Here is an 18,583-nt window from a genome sequence, read left to right on the forward strand (position 1 = left end):
CAAATTCCGAATATTATCGCGAAAATATTCTGGAGGGTGTATTAAAGCCTTGGGAACGCAAAAATTTTGGCTGCAGACCTTGGACATTCCAACAGGACTCAACAGCATCGCACTCAGCACACGCCACCCAAGAATGGTTACAAAATGAGGTTCCTCGCTTCTAATTTCGAGTGCATAATGGCCACCAAAAAATATTGAAAATTGCGATCTTTGTGGGTGAGATACCAGAAGGGATTCGCAGACCATGTATTAGCAAAAATGTTTGCATTTGTGAAATTTGAAGAGAGTTAGATGCTTATTTCGCTTTCTTTGAGCGTTTTGTTTTTCAAATCGTGAACCCTATGTGGGGGTGGTATCAGAAGAATTTATCCGATCTGTACCATCTTTATAAAAGATTTTGTGTTGTTGGAAATATTGAGATGTACCAATACTGAATGAAATCGGATGTTAACTTCGCGTTTTATGAGCTTTATGGATTTTCAAAATGTTGACCCTTTCTGGGGGATTTACTAGAAGAAGTGGACTGATATATTCCATCTTCACACCAGACCTTGGGTTAATAAAAATATTGTGATGTGTGTAATTCGAAGAAAATCAGATTTTTACATCACATTTTATAAGAGATATAATTATTCAAAATGTTGACCCCTGTGTGGGAGGTATTTAGTGGAGTGGACCGATATTGTTCATTTCCGCACCGGACCTAGCACTAATGCAAATATTAGGACTTGCAAAGTTGGAGCAAAATCGGATTATCTTTTCTTTCTTTTCAGCAAAATATTTTTTTTTTTTTTTTTTTTTGAAAATTTCGACCTTTTGTTGGGAGGTACCAGAAGAAGTATACCGATATTGTCCATTTCCGAACTCGATCTATCTTCGATAATAATATTACTATGTACCAAATCGGGTATTCCCTTCGAAAGTTATCGTGCGCACCAGCCAGATAGACGGACGAACGGACAACCTTAGATCGACTCCAAATGTCCTGAAACGGATTTGGTACAAAGAGGCCTGGGGTCTAAAACAATTATTTTGATGGGACACGTTTTGGCCGTATCAAATGATATGTCTTCTTTTGTGGCCATATGGCTAATGGTATAATAAACTGACATAGGCTGTCGACAAAACCGATTCATACTTTTTAACTTGTTTATCGAAAAATTGTGTTCAGCTACGAAGCTCATTTTTAGGTCAGTGGGTAAGTAAATAAAAATCAGACAGAAACATTGCAAAAGCTACCAATGCCTTCACAAAATATCACAGTTTGTTGCGCTTTATGGCCGGTGGCATCATTTGATCATACTCATTCAAAGATGCTTCCAATCATAACCTAACAGTGAATGGTAAACGCTACGGTGAGATGATATCCAACTTTTTCCCTAAAATGCAAGAGCTTGACTTTTATGATATGTGATTTCAGTAAGACTATGCCACACAGCATGGGGAATAATGGACTTTGGCCGCCCATATCGTGTGATTTAACGCCTTTGGACTATTTTGTCAAAGTTCGCAATTGGAAGGCAATATTAAAACCTTTATTCGTGATATACCGGTGGAAATGTTGTGCCATTTTAGCAAAAATCCCCATCAATATTTATATTAAATTATATGAGCCGTGCTATCAATTTCTATAAATATTTTAATATCCTAGGAGTAAAATTCGTTTGAGCAAAATTTAAAAGCGATAGAGTTCTTGTCTGAATTAATTTTTTGAAGACCTCACACCACTGTGCGGCGTTTGCAAAAACTAAGCAAAACAAGTAAAAAAGCTGTATGTTCGGCCGGGCCGAACTTTGAATACCCTCCACCATTTGGTACAAATTTAACAATTTTCAAAAAAAAAAAAAAAATAAAATAAAATCCCTTAAAAATCTGTTAAAATCTTGAAAATACCTAATGTAGCCGTATTTTAGAGTCTATACGACGATGTGGACCTGCATAGGCAACTTTTGTCACAAGCTGTTACTATATTGAAATCCGAATATTGGGAGGTACCGTTATATGGGGCTATATGAAGACGTGGACCTGCACAGACGATTTTACGTCATAGGCTGTAGTATTCATTACGAACTTCAAATGCGAAATTTTAAACAATTCCGGTAATTAATGTCGCTAAAATCATCAAAATACCGAATATTGTGTGGTACCGTTATATGGGGGCTATATGAAGACGTGGACCTGCACAGACGATTTTACGTCATAGGCTGTAGTATTCATTACCAACTTCAAATGCGAAATTTGAAACAATTCCGGTAAATAATGTCGCTAAAAGCATCAAAATACCGAATATCGGGAGGTACCGTTATATGGAGGCTATACGAAGACGTGGACCTATATGGCTCATTTTTTGTCTTAGGATGTTGTATTCATTACGAACTTCAAATACCAAATAATATACAATTCCGACGAATATTGTCGCTAAAATGATCAAAATACCGAATATCGGGGGGTACCGTTATATACGAAGACGTGAACCTACATGACCCATTTTCTGTCTTAAGCCGTAGCATCTATTATGAACTTTAAATATTAATTTTGAAACAATGCCAGTAAAAAATGTCGCTGGAATCATCAAAATACCGCATATCGGGAGGTACCGTTATATGAGGGCTATACGTGGACCTACATGGCCCATTTTCAATACCAAAAGTTCTGCAGACATAGTACACATTTGAGTAAAATTTTATCAACCAACTTCATTTCGTTCGGAAGCTAGAGTGATTTCCACAGACGGACAGACGGACGGACGGATACACGGACAGACGGATAGACGGACGGACATTGATAAATCGACATAGAATTTTATGCTGATCCAGAATATATATACTTTGTGGGGTCTAAAATGTATATTTCGAGGTGTTACAAACGGAATGACAAACTTAATATACCCTCCATACTATGGTGGAGGGTATAAAAATAAGCTTTTATATTCCACCCGTGGCGTGCCGCCAAAGGGGACGTTTGAAGCTAAAGTATTAAAATGGCTTTTGTACAAATACTACTTACAGGGTTGCCCATATTCGACGGACCCATGACTCTTTGGGTCCATTCCAATCGACGAGGCTTGTCCGCAGGCAACATTCTTTGCGTCAATTGAATTTTGTACGGGAACAAATGCAGATCAATGCGAATGATCCGTTGTAAAGTGGAACGAGCCATGCCCAACTGCTGAGAACGGCGTTTTTGGGATGTTCTTGGGGACCTCTCAACACTGGCTCGTCCGGCAGCGATATTCTCGGCCGATCGCCTTGGTCGATTTTTATATGGCCTCTTCGGATTAGAAAGAGCCTGACCAGTCGAAAATTTTTCGTATAAACGCTTAATGGTGTTCTTAGAAGGCGCACTTCTCACATTTTTTAATGTTTTAAAAGCACGTTGAGTTTTCACAATTGACTTCTTCTGTTGAATGTAAATTTTAACTATTTCGCGTGGCGTGTATTGGTTCATGGTAAAAATCTGCTTGGACTGACGCTTCAAACGCGGTATGTCATTAAGCGATGTGACATCTATGTCAAAAGTTATGGCGTTGCCAGATGGGTCCGTCGAATATGGGCAACCCTGTATTAATTGGGCAACCCTGTATTTTGGCTGACCACACCAAAAATGCCAGATGAACCGCTTAAGCAACGGCGGAACGTGAAAAGATGAGTGTGTGTGTTAGCAACTTTCTGGAGTTTCTTGTAAATTTATATTTATTAAGCCAATAAAGCCAAAGAAAACATAATCTTAGTTTCAAGGGCAACAATCAAAGTTAAAAACAAATAATTTATAAGTGCGGTTGTAAGATTTAGAAGTTTTTCCAAAAGAAGTTTAGTTTTATGTAATTGTTTGGTTCCTCTTCTATTGAGGTTACCATTTCGTCACTTGGGTAAAAAAAGTTATTTGTCATACAAGTTATTTTTAAAGTTTCTTCTTGGGAGAATTTCCCAGACAAAACAAGTAAAAAAGCTGTACGTTCTGCCGGGCCGAACTTTGAATACCCTCCACCATTTGGTACGAATTTGGCAATTCTCAAAAACAATAAAATCCGTTAAAAATTCTGTTAAAATCTTAAAAATACCGAATGTAGCTGTTACATTAGAGTTTATACGACGACATGGACCTGCATAGGTAACTTTTGTCATAAGCCATAACAATATTCAAATGCGAAACTTAGAAAAAAATTTGTGAATAATATAGCTAAAGTCATCAAAATGTTGCGTGGGCGGGTCAGTTGAGGGCGGCGATGTTCAAAGTTAGTGGCGGCGCACCAAAAAAAGAGAAAAAAATACTATTATTATTATTAAGGGAATAAATACATACCCGGAAAAGAATTGCGCTGCGGCCAATACCAGAAAAGACGTAGGAAATTGTATTAACATGTTGGATGCACTTGTGCATCATGTGAATCGAAAAACTGAATGGAAAGGGGAAACGGCTAGCGTTGCCATATCAAAGCGAAATGGGTTATTGTTCAGTGTAAAATTCAGTACTGGTTTTATCAACGCTGAGAGTCGGCCATTTAGTGAGGGTAGTATCGTCAATGTAGATGTAAACAAAGTAATATTGGTTCTTAGATGTGTATGTTATCAAAAATGTCGTGGAAAGTTGGGGAAAATGGTGGAAATTTCAATGTCCTATATAAGGCATGATGCAGCAAAGAGCGGGGGATTTGTGCAGTAACCGCCATGGAGTGCCGGCTTAAACTTTGAAGTGGAAGTAATTTGAAAGTGTTTGTGCCGCAATTTTTAAATGAAAAGACAGTTGGTTGTTGTTTGTTTTTATATTTATTTTATGGGAATAACGACCAAAAATTTCCTGAACATAATCACCAACATTACTGGCCTCAGGTATTCCAGAAGTGGGGCCAGTGATTCGTCTTTCACCCAGTATTTCTACCGTAATTTTGGGGTTGTGGCAGCAAATTACTAGGAAGCATCACCCGCATCATCATCCTTTCTATAGAAAAATTGAAGTGCCGGTAGTGTCAGCCTTATCCACCAATTGCCAGTCACTACGATACCTGTGCGTTGGTTTGGATTAGTCAGTGTGCATCGGGGTTAAGGTATTACCAATTGCCACACATTCAAGGCTGGAGCGCAAGGTAACCCTTAGAATTTGAATTTTATAAGATATATAACAAAGGGGCTAAGAGTGCGTCGGCGGTTTCCTGCAAAACAAGAAAAGAAGAAAATTTTAATGTTTTTAAAAAAAAAAAAAACATCAATTAAGATGCAATTGTCAAACAAGCCGAAATTTTAATAATTAATTAACCATTCAACAACGTATATGTATTTAGTGTTAAAATTGTGTTGTCTTTGTGTATGTCCTAGAGTTTAAGTGATTTCAACTGTAAGGATTTTTAACGCCAGGATAGTAATCACAAGTTGTGTGCGATTTCAGAGAGGTCGGGTATTAGAATTGGTCATTTTGGCCCAGGAATAACCATCTTAAGCGAGCTCTCTTAGGGTAGGCATTTGGTAATAAAATTTGCGTGAATAAAAATCAATAGTCTCTCGCTAAACTGGTGTTAGATATTCCGTAAAAAAAAAAAAAGAGAAAGATTAAACAATTAAAAAAAAAAACGAAATTAGTTTTAAGAAACCTTTTATAAAATAAATGTTTTAATGTTTGGTTCGTGAAAGAAATATGTGGTGATCTGTTAGTAAGCGGGGGGTTTCCCTTGGAGTAAGGTGATGAGGTGAGTGTGAGTGTCTTGTGGGGTTTCCAGTGGATTTTAAAGAGGAGACTTGGAAACCATGGAAGGGCGGGCGAACGTAGGGATAAAAATATCAATATCCCTTTATCAAAACAGTTATCTTGTTTCTAAATTTTATTTATGTTGTTTGTTTGTCTCTTCAAAGAAAAATGTATGTTCGCCCTGAGGTGTTAGATATGGATGGTTGAGAACCGAGGCCCTGAGCACGCAAGCCAGTCGGATGGTCCATTCTAGCGCCGCCATATCAGGGAATGTAACAGATGGCGCCCAATATAAAAAAAATTAAGTTCATTTAGAACTGAGATAGGATAATTTTTGTGCAATACCACCTACGTGCAATAAAAATAGACCATAGGGAAAAGTAATAGTAATAAGTATTATAGCAATATCCTGGGACCTGACTGATATTGAGCCATGTTTTTGTTATTGAAAACATGTTAATGTGCAATATTAGTTTTAAGGTAAAATAGGATATTTAGTATAATACTTCCATAATAATAAGAACGGTCGATGCAATAACTTGTTCGTCTAGTGTGTAACAATGAATGTATTGTGAATGACCTGTCTTTTGTGTTTTGATTCTAATAAGTAGCTGCAATAGTTAGGAATTTCGACTAGGGGAAACGGACAACGTGCATGTGAACAAAAGCAGATGTTGGTTGTTCTCCCGTTTACGAGATCTTTTTTCTTTCAGACAGAAGGGAAATTGCCGTAAAGACACAGTCGAAAGAAAAATTCAAAAAAATATGTGTTTTGTTAGTGTTCGTATTTAACTGTTTTGATAACCGAAAGGACATTTAAAAAAAAAAAAAAAATATACATATATATAATTATTTAGACACACACCTCACAACCCATCGCAAGGAGAACCCCTAGATGTTAGAAATTGTTCTGTTTGAAATTAGAAATTGTGTTTTTTTGTGTGACTAAATTCTTGATAACTTCACATATAGATATATTATTTTTTTTTGTAAAGTATAATTTTCGTCTTTTTTATTATTTTTTTTTTAAACAATATTATTGGAAAACGTAAAAGAATTCAAAGTTTTCATTCAAAGATTGGTAGAATCGTAAGCATTTGCCAATGAGTGAAGAAAACTTATTTGAAACAAATCGTCGAAGCAAAAGAAACCGCACGGCGTCCTTTGATGCTAGTAGAATATCGGTGCAAACATTGCCGAAATATAGGAAAAAGGATAAGATTGGCAGAATGGTAAATCCACCTCCTGTTAATAATCCATCTATAATTGATATGTCCCAGACTATTAACGCTACTCCTAACCCCAATTCGAATACTTACAATATGCTTCCTAATGGTAACCCGACTAGTTCTTCTCATAGTTCCACGCCAGCTAATGACGATATGAACAATGTTTTAAGGGAAATGGTAGATGCCGGAGTAACCAATGCTGAAATAAATTTAAGGCCACTAGTGCAGGAGTGTATAGGAATGGAAATGAAAAAAGTGTATGAAGCCATTGGGAAATTAGGAGACATAGTAAAGAATTTGAATATTGGCACAAACGCTCTGAACAATCAACCTAACAATATCCCATTTTCGTTTCCAAATCCACCTCCCATAATCGAAACCAACAGACATCCAGAGATGCAACCTAATAATATGATGTTTGCCAATCACGGTCCCAATTTGGATAGAACAAGTAAAGTTGAGAAATTCAAGTTGAGATTCGATGGTAATCAGTCTGGCATGTCTGTTGAAGATTTCGTGTTTCGACTCGAATACCTAAAAAACCAATACAGGGTGTCATGGGAAGAAGTCTTTGCCGAGTTCCAGTCTTTACTCTCGGGCAGCGCTTATGAGTGGTACTGGTTACAGATTAAGACCGGTGTAGTGAAGGATTGGCCTTCTTTAAAAGATGCCCTATATCGACGATACAGTACGACTCGATCGAATTTTGAAGTAATGAGCGAGATAGTCGATAGGAAATTTAAACCAGGAGAAGATATCGATAACTTTTTCCAATCCATAAACACTTTGAGATCCAGGTTAGTTCAACCCATATCTGAAGGAGAGCTAATTCAAATCGTAAAAAGAAATTTAAAGGGAGATATTTTTAGGATGATTTACCCAATGAACATATGTTCTATGGAACAGCTCAGGATGGAGTGTATCTTAGCAGAAAAGACATGTTCAAAACGTGAAATAAGATACATGCCTCCTCCTCCGAATAGACATGTTAGAGTAAATGAGATAAATATAGATAATAATGATTATAATTTGAATTACTATGAGGATGAACAAGTTCCGGATGTGTCAGAGCTGAAAACCGATCCAATCTGTTGGAACTGCCGAAAAACAGGTCATAGGTTTATGGATTGTTTATCCTCACAAAGATCATTGTTTTGCTACCGATGTGGCCAACCCAATACTGTGGCACCAAGGTGTCCTAAGTGCAAGTCGGAAAACGGCAAGAGGAACATATCGTCGGCGGGGAGATCATGTTCGGGAGACAAACCCGCAACGACCAACCAGCAAGCACCAACATAAACACCAATAAATATACTTCTGTCAGACACTACCTTCCACTTGAAATCCGAAGATCCAATTATGAATTTGTCAGAAATAGGATATTTGGGGAAGCTGGAGGCAACGCTGAGATTGAACAGAATAGTGAGATTGATGACAACAACACAAAACCGGTTAAAAAAATCAAAAATGATTCTAAGAAATTAGCCAGAATTCTAAAACTCAGGCAACGAAAAAAAGAAAACAAATTTTTGAGGAATATGATAACCGAGTCAATTCGCAAATACAACGATACTTCCGACCCAAGACCTTATGCCGTAGTTAAAATTGGAGATAAAGATGTGAAAGGCTTGCTAGATTCCGGAGCCACTGTATCTATATTAGGCAAAGGATGTCGTGAGCTTCTAGAGGAATTAGAAATGGGATCAGAATCATATTACACTAATATAAGAACAGCCTCAGGTCAACTACACAGGATACTGGGTAAAGTTAGATTGAAAATCACATACAAAGATTTAGAAAAAGAAATTTGTTTCTACTTATGCCCGGATCTTGAGCAATCATTGTATTTGGGAATAGATTTCTGGAAAGCGTTCCACTTAGCTCCAGACGTATTAGAAGTACATGAACTCGACATGGAAAAGGTTCAAGCAAAATATGCAGATGATAATGAATATGTGAGAGAAAAACATAATCTAAATCCCGATCAAGAAGAAAAACTCAATCGAATAGTGGAAAAGTTTCCAGCGTTTGAAAAAATGGGTCTAGGTCACACCATCCTTGAAAAACACACTATTAAGCTATTGGAGGGAACCAATCCTATTAAGGATAAACACTACCCCATTTCACCAGCTATGCAACAAATTGTCTATGAAGAGTTGGATAAGATGATAGAGTTGAAAGTTATAGAAGAGAGTGAAAGTGCTTGGAATAATAGGACGACCATCGTCAGGAAACCCGGGAAGAACCGATTTTGTTTGGATGCGCGTAAGTTAAACGCCGTAACCATAAAAGACGCTTATCCATTACAAAATATCGACGGGATACTAAGTAGAATTGATCAGACGGTATTCATAAGTAGCGTAGACTTAAAACATGCCTTTTGGCAGATAGAGCTGGATGAAGAGTCGAGACCATACACGGCTTTTACGGTACCTGGTCGTCCGCTCTATCAATTCAGGATGATGCCGTTCGGCTTATGTAATGCCGCACAACGTCTATGCCGACTTATGGATAAGGTCATACCTGCCCGACTAAAATCCAACGTATTCATATACTTGGATGACTTATTAGTTATATCGGGAGATTTCGAAACTCATTTGAAATTATTAGAACAAGTAGCGGAGTGTCTCAGGAGTGCGAATCTGACGATAGGTCTTAACAAGAGCATGTTCTGTTTTAAAGAGTTGAGGTATTTAGGTTTTATAATCGGAGGAGGGGTCCTCAAAACCGACCCTGACAAAATACGAGCGATTAGAACACTAAAAATTCCAAGAAACCCTAGGGATGTGAGGAGCTTTTTAGGTACAGCGGGCTGGTACCGTCGTTTTATAAAAAATTTCGCAAGTATTTCCGCCCCTCTGACAGACACTTTAAAAAAAAGTAATAAATTTACCATGAGCTCTAAAGCCATAGAGGCGTTCGAAGAACTGAAAAGGGCGTTGACCACGGCTCCAGTACTTAAACATCCAGATTTTTCAAAAGAATTTTTTATACAATGTGATGCTTCAGATTGTGGAATAGGAGCAGTCTTGTTTCAGAAAGGCGATAATGATGAAGAGTTCCCCATAGCCTTTTACTCCCAGAAGCTAAACAGTTGCCAAAAGAACTATAGCGTTACTGAAAAGGAGTGTCTGGCTGCCGTTATGGCGGTGAAAAGGTTTAGACCTTATGTGGAATTAATGAAATTCACGGTCATAACGGACCACGCTAGTTTGAAATGGCTAATGGGTGTAAAAGACTTGAGTGGGAGACTCGCCCGATGGAGTCTAATGCTGCAGGGGTATAACTTCGAAATTGAGCATAGAAAAGGCAAGGATAATGTGGTGGCAGACATGCTATCCCGCCTTGAAGTCGTCGAGGAATGTGATGTGGTTGAGGACTTATTCGATTTCGAAACTACAGAATTTGAAAGCGCAGAATATAAAAATTTAATAGACGAAATACGGAGAAACCAAAATAAATTGCCTGACATAAAAATAGAAAACGGCCTCATATTCAAACGGACAAAACCAGAAACTGAACTGAATTCGGATGAAATGCCATGGAAACTTTGGGTCCCAGAGTCGTTAACCCATTTGTTAATCCAAAAGGCACATGATGAGCTAACCTCAGCTCATGGCGGTATAGCTAAGACGTTGCATCGCCTGCAAATATTTTATTTTTGGCCGAAAATGGTACAACAGGTGAAGCAGTATATATCTAACTGCCAAACATGTAAAGAAACGAAACCGGTCAATAGAAACACACAACCGACAATAGGGTGTGAAGTCTTGACAGAACGTCCCTTTCAAAAACTTTATATGGATTTTTTAGGTAAATATCCACGATCCAAATCAGGCAACAGTTATATATTTATAGTTGTTGACCACTTTTCCAAATTTGTGTTTCTAAAAGCCATGAAAGAAGCCACCACCTCTAACGTTGTTAAATTCTTAGTGCAAGAGATATTTAGAAAATTCGGAGTTCCTGAGACGATCCATACAGATAATGGAGCTCAATTCACGGCTAAAGGATTCAAGGAAATGGTTGAAATGTTTAAGATCAACCATATGCAGACAGCACCCTACTCGCCGCAGTCGAACGCCTCAGAGAGGGTGAACCAGTCCGTACTAGCCGCAATTCGAGCCTATTTAGAGGATGACCATAGGGATTGGGATGTCTACCTAACAGAAATTGAATGCGCATTAAGGTCGTCAATACATACAGCCACTGGGGTAACACCCTTTTTCGCACTTTTCGGATACGAGATGTACACTAACGGCAGTGATTATAAACTGGCAAGGAAATTAAAATCGCTATGTGACTACGCAATAAATGACCTAAGTCGGAAGGAAAAATTAGAGATCATTAGGGAAAGAATAGCAAAAAACCTACACCATGCCTATGAGAGGAGTGCCAAACGTTATAATCAGCGTGCACGCTTAGTGCAATTTTTACCTGGACAGGAGGTCTTTAGACGAAACCATGTTTTAAGTGATTTTGGCAAGAACATCAACTCAAAATTTTGCAAGAAATATCTCAAATGTAGGATAGTTAAACCTGTGGGAAACAATATGTTTGAAATTGAGGACATGCAAGGCAAGTCGTTAGGGACGTGTCACGTAAAGGACCTAAAAAGGTAAGGCTACCCGCTGCGGAGCTCCCTTATTATGGCAAACTTGGAAAATATTAGGCAGTTGTGAATTCTAACTAGGCTACAGCTTTTGGGCCATGTAGCTAGACCATAACCACATAGATGGCTTCCCATATGGGGGCCCCATGCGGGGTCGGAACTATGCCATCACGCCCTGGGAAGTTAGACCAAAGTGGAAGGTGTTGAAGTAAGATTCAAACTACGTAAAAATCCCAACTATTGCCAATAATAAAGAGAAAAATTCCACAGACGTAATGTCAGCCTTTGTCGATATGTAAATTCTATAATTTGAAATGAAAATAGTATCAACTTTCCTCACCTTCCCCATAGATATCACTAGTACACCCTATTTTTTTGGGCGGAAATGCAGAACAAACCAATATAAAAACTTAAGTTGGGAATAATTTAAACAATTCATTTGAATTATATGGGCACTGTTTGTGGATGCCTCAACAGCATTGGAAAGGATTTCCCACTAAGTGGGCAAACATTCTTTTTTAGAAATGGCTAAGTGATAAGGTATCAGAAATTAAAATACATTTTTTAAAAACTTTCATTATTTCCTTCCTTTTCTTCCACAAACTCTGTACCCAATATTGCACTTTTCCCTAATTCTTGGTATGAACATATCCCTGTTGGGGTGGTAAAATGATTTTACATCTTGGTTCATTAACCTCTTGGCGGTGCATTATTTCCAATCTTTGGAAGAATTCCGGTCCGTGTCATATTCTAGTATCATCTACAAAGGTGTAACTTACCCGAAGAATTTCCTTGGGCTATGTGGGGTACATCGTCTGTTTTTTCGGCAATCAAAAAAAAAAAAAAAAAAAGGTTGTGTCCACGGGGGTATCGCTTTGTTGGTTTTGCCGACTGATATATACCCTCAGCTCAGGATGGTCCTTCTAGTATGCTGACCAATTATGAGGGACGTTCCGAAAGTGTCAAGCAATATTGCTCATTCCATAGCTTATTCTGATATAAATATTATAACACGCCAGATTTGGACTACATGTACTTCTTCCTGCTTTTTATAAAAGATATGCCATAAGTTTCCACTTTGCCAAATACTGGTACGAACATTGGGACCTGTAAATGTCAAAGAAAATCAAATAATTGGTAATCAAAATTTGAAATTTGGAGGTACCCGGAGTGGTCCGATAAATGCCTTATTCACATCAAACACCTGGTTGAGAGAAATATTCATCAAGTTTGATAAGTTCCGCTTACTTGATTCCATTAATAGGGGGATGTGACCCTAGGTGAGGGAGGTACTAGAAGGAGTGGACCGATATTGCCCGTCTTGATCTAAGTTTGATAATAATATTACGATGTACCAAGTTTGGACGAAATCGGATATACCTTTCGAGAGTTATCGTGCCAAATGTCCGGAAACTAGTCATATGGCTGAGGGTATAATAAGGGCATTACTAAACGGACAGACTGCATATTGTAACACACGAAACAAACCATAACACATCCACAACAAAGAATCGGCATCCCGTTTCGTGGGCTGATCTCCTTTGGGTGTGGCGATCATGAAATGTGTAAAGCACACGCGCCCTTGTAGCAGCAAATTCGATCATTGGTGGCCAGAATAAATAATGTTAACTTTTGTGTGTCCGTGGACGGACGGACCTCCAACATCCATACCTGTAACAAAGAAATGTTTATACAATTATTTAAAAACTAGTAATGAATGGCATTTATACTTACGCAACCAATATAAGGCCAAAAGTCTCCTAAGGAGAATAAATCTGAAAATATTACGAGAAGAAAACAGTAAGTTATAAATATTTTAAAAGGAGGTTAAATATGTTTCGATCAATCGAAACGAATGTAAAAGAAAAAAATAATTCTCCTTCTTCTTCTCCATTCATTCAGGAAGATATGTTCGCGTTGCCAATCAAAGCTTAATAGTACAGATAGGGTTCGCTGTCGTAAATACTGGAAGCGTAGTATGTGTGTACTACAATGTATGCGATAAGGTGAATGAGTTATCCCTAATGCAATATGAAATTTACCATTTTTTTATTGAATCCAGGCCCGGCATGGAGACTCCAGGGTGTGGGAGTTCCCCACGTTAGGAATTTGGTGTCACGCACATCGTCCCTTGCGAAATATCCTCAGCAATGGTCGATGTTTTGTTGCGTGGGCGGGTCAGTTGAGGGCGGCGATGTTCAAAGTTAGTGGCGGCGCACCAAAAAAAGAGAAAAAAATACTATTATTATTATTAAGGGAATAAATACATACCCGGAAAAGAATTGCGCTGCGGCCAATACCAGAAAAGACGTAGGAAATTGTATTAACATGTTGGATGCACTTGTGCATCATGTGAATCGAAAAACTGAATGGAAAGGGGAAACGGCTAGCGTTGCCATATCAAAGCGAAATGGGTTATTGTTCAGTGTAAAATTCAGTACTGGTTTTATCAACGCTGAGAGTCGGCCATTTAGTGAGGGTAGTATCGTCAATGTAGATGTAAACAAAGTAATATTGGTTCTTAGATGTGTATGTTATCAAAAATGTCGTGGAAAGTTGGGGAAAATGGTGGAAATTTCAATGTCCTATATAAGGCATGATGCAGCAAAGAGCGGGGGATTTGTGCAGTAACCGCCATGGAGTGCCGGCTTAAACTTTGAAGTGGAAGTAATTTGAAAGTGTTTGTGCCGCAATTTTTAAATGAAAAGACAGTTGGTTGTTGTTTGTTTTTATATTTATTTTATGGGAATAACGACCAAAAATTTCCTGAACATAATCACCAACATTACTGGCCTCAGGTATTCCAGAAGTGGGGCCAGTGATTCGTCTTTCACCCAGTATTTCTACCGTAATTTTGGGGTTGTGGCAGCAAATTACTAGGAAGCATCACCCGCATCATCATCCTTTCTATAGAAAAATTGAAGTGCCGGTAGTGTCAGCCTTATCCACCAATTGCCAGTCACTACGATACCTGTGCGTTGGTTTGGATTAGTCAGTGTGCATCGGGGTTAAGGTATTACCAATTGCCACACATTCAAGGCTGGAGCGCAAGGTAACCCTTAGAATTTGAATTTTATAAGATATATAACAAAGGGGCTAAGAGTGCGTCGGCGGTTTCCTGCAAAACAAGAAAAGAAGAAAATTTTAATGTTTTTAAAAAAAAAAAAAACATCAATTAAGATGCAATTGTCAAACAAGCCGAAATTTTAATAATTAATTAACCATTCAACAACGTATATGTATTTAGTGTTAAAATTGTGTTGTCTTTGTGTATGTCCTAGAGTTTAAGTGATTTCAACTGTAAGGATTTTTAACGCCAGGATAGTAATCACAAGTTGTGTGCGATTTCAGAGAGGTCGGGTATTAGAATTGGTCATTTTGGCCCAGGAATAACCATCTTAAGCGAGCTCTCTTAGGGTAGGCATTTGGTAATAAAATTTGCGTGAATAAAAATCAATAGTCTCTCGCTAAACTGGTGTTAGATATTCCGTAAAAAAAAAAAAAGAGAAAGATTAAACAATTAAAAAAAAAAAACGAAATTAGTTTTAAGAAACCTTTTATAAAATAAATGTTTTAATGTTTGGTTCGTGAAAGAAATATGTGGTGATCTGTTAGTAAGCGGGGGGTTTCCCTTGGAGTAAGGTGATGAGGTGAGTGTGAGTGTCTTGTGGGGTTTCCAGTGGATTTTAAAGAGGAGACTTGGAAACCATGGAAGGGCGGGCGAACGTAGGGATAAAAATATCAATATCCCTTTATCAAAACAGTTATCTTGTTTCTAAATTTTATTTATGTTGTTTGTTTGTCTCTTCAAAGAAAAATGTATGTTCGCCCTGAGGTGTTAGATATGGATGGTTGAGAACCGAGGCCCTGAGCACGCAAGCCAGTCGGATGGTCCATTCTAGCGCCGCCATATCAGGGAATGTAACAAAAATAACGAATATCGAGAGGTACCGTTATGTGGGGCTATACGAAGACATGGACCTGCACAGACAATTTTCTGTCTTAGGCTATAGTATCCATTGCGAACTTCAAATACCAAATACGAAGACGTGGACCTACAAATACAATTTTCTGTCATAGGCTGTAGTATTCATTTCAATACCAAATTTGAAACAATTCCGATGAATATTGTCGCAAAAATCACCAAAATACCGGATGTCGGGAGGTACCGTTATATGGGGGCTATACTAAAACGTGGACCTACATGACCCATTTTCAAAACCAAAAGTCCTGCAGACATAATATAGATTTGAGTAAAATTCGTTCGGAAGCTAGACTGATTTCCACAGACGGACATCGCTAAATCGACATAGAATTTTATGCTGAACAAGAATATATATACTTCGCAGGTTCTAAAATGTATATTTCGAGGTGTTACAAACGGAATGACAAACTTAATATACCCTTCACACTATGGTGGAGGGTATAAAAACAGGGGAACTGATAAGGATTGGTGGCTCTTTCCGAAAACTAGGTATTCCCTGCCTTACCCCCTGATAACATTACCATCGTTCTCCACTAATAAGCAAACGTTGTTTTTATAAAAACAACAACAATGGGATTAAGCCTGACCATTTTGCAAAAACAAAATACTATAGTATCCCAAACAAACAAGCCAACACTGTTCCAAAAAAAAAATAAAAATAAATAAATAAATAAATACTTGGTGTTGTACTCCCTCGAATATATATCTGTTCAAGGTTTCGACATACATAGTATAGATACGTATGCCTTGTGTGTTGGTGTCTTCTTGCTTTTTAGAAAAATCCAGCTTATGGCTAGATACTAAAGTTATGTCATTGCATAAGGCAGCAATAATAGTATTTTTGCAACATATATTACGACACATTACATAAGGCACACCTTAAGTGTGGCTGTGTGTGTGTGTGTGTTTGGCGCACTTTGTGCGAATAAGGTTCTTATAAATTCCAAAATGGTCAGACATAAGCCTGAAGGCTTCAGTCATGTGAATTAAAAAAGTAAGTGTTTAAATGCTATATCTCCTTCATGTACACAATTTTTTATATGAAATTACATTTGTTCCAGAGCTTTATTAGACCAGCAAAGGTTTAAACAAGAAAAGTCGAAGTTATTTTACCTTACACCACTATGTTTTTTTTTCAGTAACAAATAAACGTTTATATATGAAATTTGGGAAGTTAATAACACGAATACATCAATACGTATCAATATAAAGTATACAATTTTTTATACCCTCCACCATACATAGTATGGAGGGTATATTCTGTCGTCATTCCGTATGTAACTCATGGAAATAATCATTTTAGACCCGTCCGTCTGTTGTAATCACGCTACAGTCAAAACGAATTAAGATAGAAAGCTATAATTTAGAACAGATGTCTCTTTTGCCTGCAGGCAGGTCAGGTTCGAAGATAGGCTATATCGATCCACGATATCGTATAGCCCCCATATAACGGTACCCCCCTATATTCGGTATTTTGATGATTTTACCCACATTTTTCAACGGAATTGTCTGAAATTCTACACAAAGAGTTCTTTGTGAGTACTTTACCCCCAGACATAGATTTGTTTATATAGGTCCTCAATATTATATCGGCACCTTCCGATATAAATTATTTTAAAGATTTTAACAGAATTTTTAATGGATTTTACTTTTTAGAAAATTTTCTAATTCGCTCCAAATGGTAGAGGGTATTCAAAGTTCGGCCCGGTGGAACTTACTGATTATACCCTACACCACATAGTGGTAAGGGTATTATGTCTTTGTGCATTTGTTTGTAACATGGAGAAGGAAACGAGATAGACCCATAGTTACTTTTGAGAGCCTTCATAGAATCACTTTCTGAGTCGATTTATGCATGTCAGTCCGTCTGTCCGTCCGTCCGTCCGTCCGTCCGTCCGTCTGTCCATGTATTCTTGTGAACAAAATGCAGGTCGCATTTATTATCCGATTGACATGAAATTTTCCAAACAATATTTTTTTGGCCCAAGGACGAACCCTATTGAAATTGGTGAGAATCGGATCAAATTTAGATATAGCTCCCATATATATCTTCATCCGATTTCGGGTTAAATGTGCACCAAATATTCACTATCAGTTCAAATTACCTGAATTTTGGCACACCCAACCGAGTTCGGCCTAGAAGCAAGTATATCAAATTTGGAGAAAATTGGTTCAGATATAGCTATAGCTCCCATATATATCTTTCATCCGATTTGATCTTTAAGTCCCTCACATTCCTACTATGCACTCCACAACCGTGATATTTGGTACCAGGTATTAGATGGAGCACAGAAATAGCTGTTTTAAATTTTATCGAAATCGGTTCAGATTTGGATATAGCTCCCATATATATCTTCATCCGATTTCGGGTTAATTGACCACCAAATGGCCAATATCAGTCCAAATGACCCGAATTTTGGCACATGTGACCGAGATTAGCCTTAAAGCAAATACAACAAATTTGGAGAAAATCAGTTCAGAAAAAGCTATAGCTCCCATATATATCTTCATCCGATTTCGGATTAAATATGCACCAAATGTCCACTATCAGTCCAAATTACCTGAATTTTGGCACACCCAACCGAGTTCGGCCTAGAAGCAAGTATATCAAATTTGGAGAAAATCGGTTCAGATATAGCTATAGCTCCCATATATATCTTTCATCCGATTTGGTGTTTAAGCCTCTCACATTCGTAATATGCACTCCACAAGAATGATATTTGGTACCAGATATAAGATACAGCCCAGAAATAGCTGTTTGTAATTTTATCGAAATCGGTTCAGATTTGGATATAGCTCCCATATATATCTTCATCCGATTTTGGGTTAATTGTGCACCAAATGGCCGATATAAGTCCAAACGGACTGAATTTTAGTACATCGGACCAAATTCAGCCTAGAAGCAAGTATATCAAATTTAGTGAAAATCGGTTCAGATATAGATATAGCAACCATATATATGTTTCATCCGATTTAGAGTTTTAGTCCCATACATTCGTAATATTCACTCCACAACCGTGATATTTGGTACCAGGTATTAGATGGAGCACAGGAATAGCTGTTTTAAATTTTATCGAA

General features: G+C 37.8%; 2 long non-coding RNA genes across 4 annotated transcripts; one reads left to right on the forward strand and one right to left on the reverse strand.

The window, feature by feature from the left end:
- Nucleotides 1-4,747: 4,747 nt before the first annotated feature.
- On the reverse strand, nt 4,748-14,073 carry LOC131806813 (uncharacterized). 3 transcript variants are annotated; one of them, XR_009344183.1, is made up of 6 exons: nt 13,563-14,073; nt 13,255-13,295; nt 13,009-13,191; nt 12,686-12,945; nt 12,300-12,627; nt 4,748-5,149 (listed from the first exon to the last, which is right to left on the reverse strand). It is a non-coding gene; the product is annotated as an uncharacterized LOC131806813 (long non-coding RNA). The 3 variants fall into 3 exon arrangements; XR_009344182.1 differs by lacking the exon at nt 13,563-14,073 and having other exon boundaries at nt 12,686-12,846; nt 12,901-12,945; nt 13,255-13,454; XR_009344181.1 differs by lacking the exon at nt 13,563-14,073 and having other exon boundaries at nt 13,255-13,453.
- On the forward strand, nt 5,146-13,191 carry LOC131806814 (uncharacterized). The gene is made up of 2 exons (XR_009344184.1): nt 5,146-5,667; nt 10,722-13,191. It is a non-coding gene; the product is annotated as an uncharacterized LOC131806814 (long non-coding RNA).
- Nucleotides 14,074-18,583: the final 4,510 nt, after the last annotated feature.

Source organism: Musca domestica, unplaced genomic scaffold (genome assembly GCF_030504385.1).
Source record: "Musca domestica strain aabys unplaced genomic scaffold, Musca_domestica.polishedcontigs.V.1.1 9, whole genome shotgun sequence".
Classification (NCBI taxonomy): domain Eukaryota; kingdom Metazoa; phylum Arthropoda; class Insecta; order Diptera; family Muscidae; genus Musca; species Musca domestica.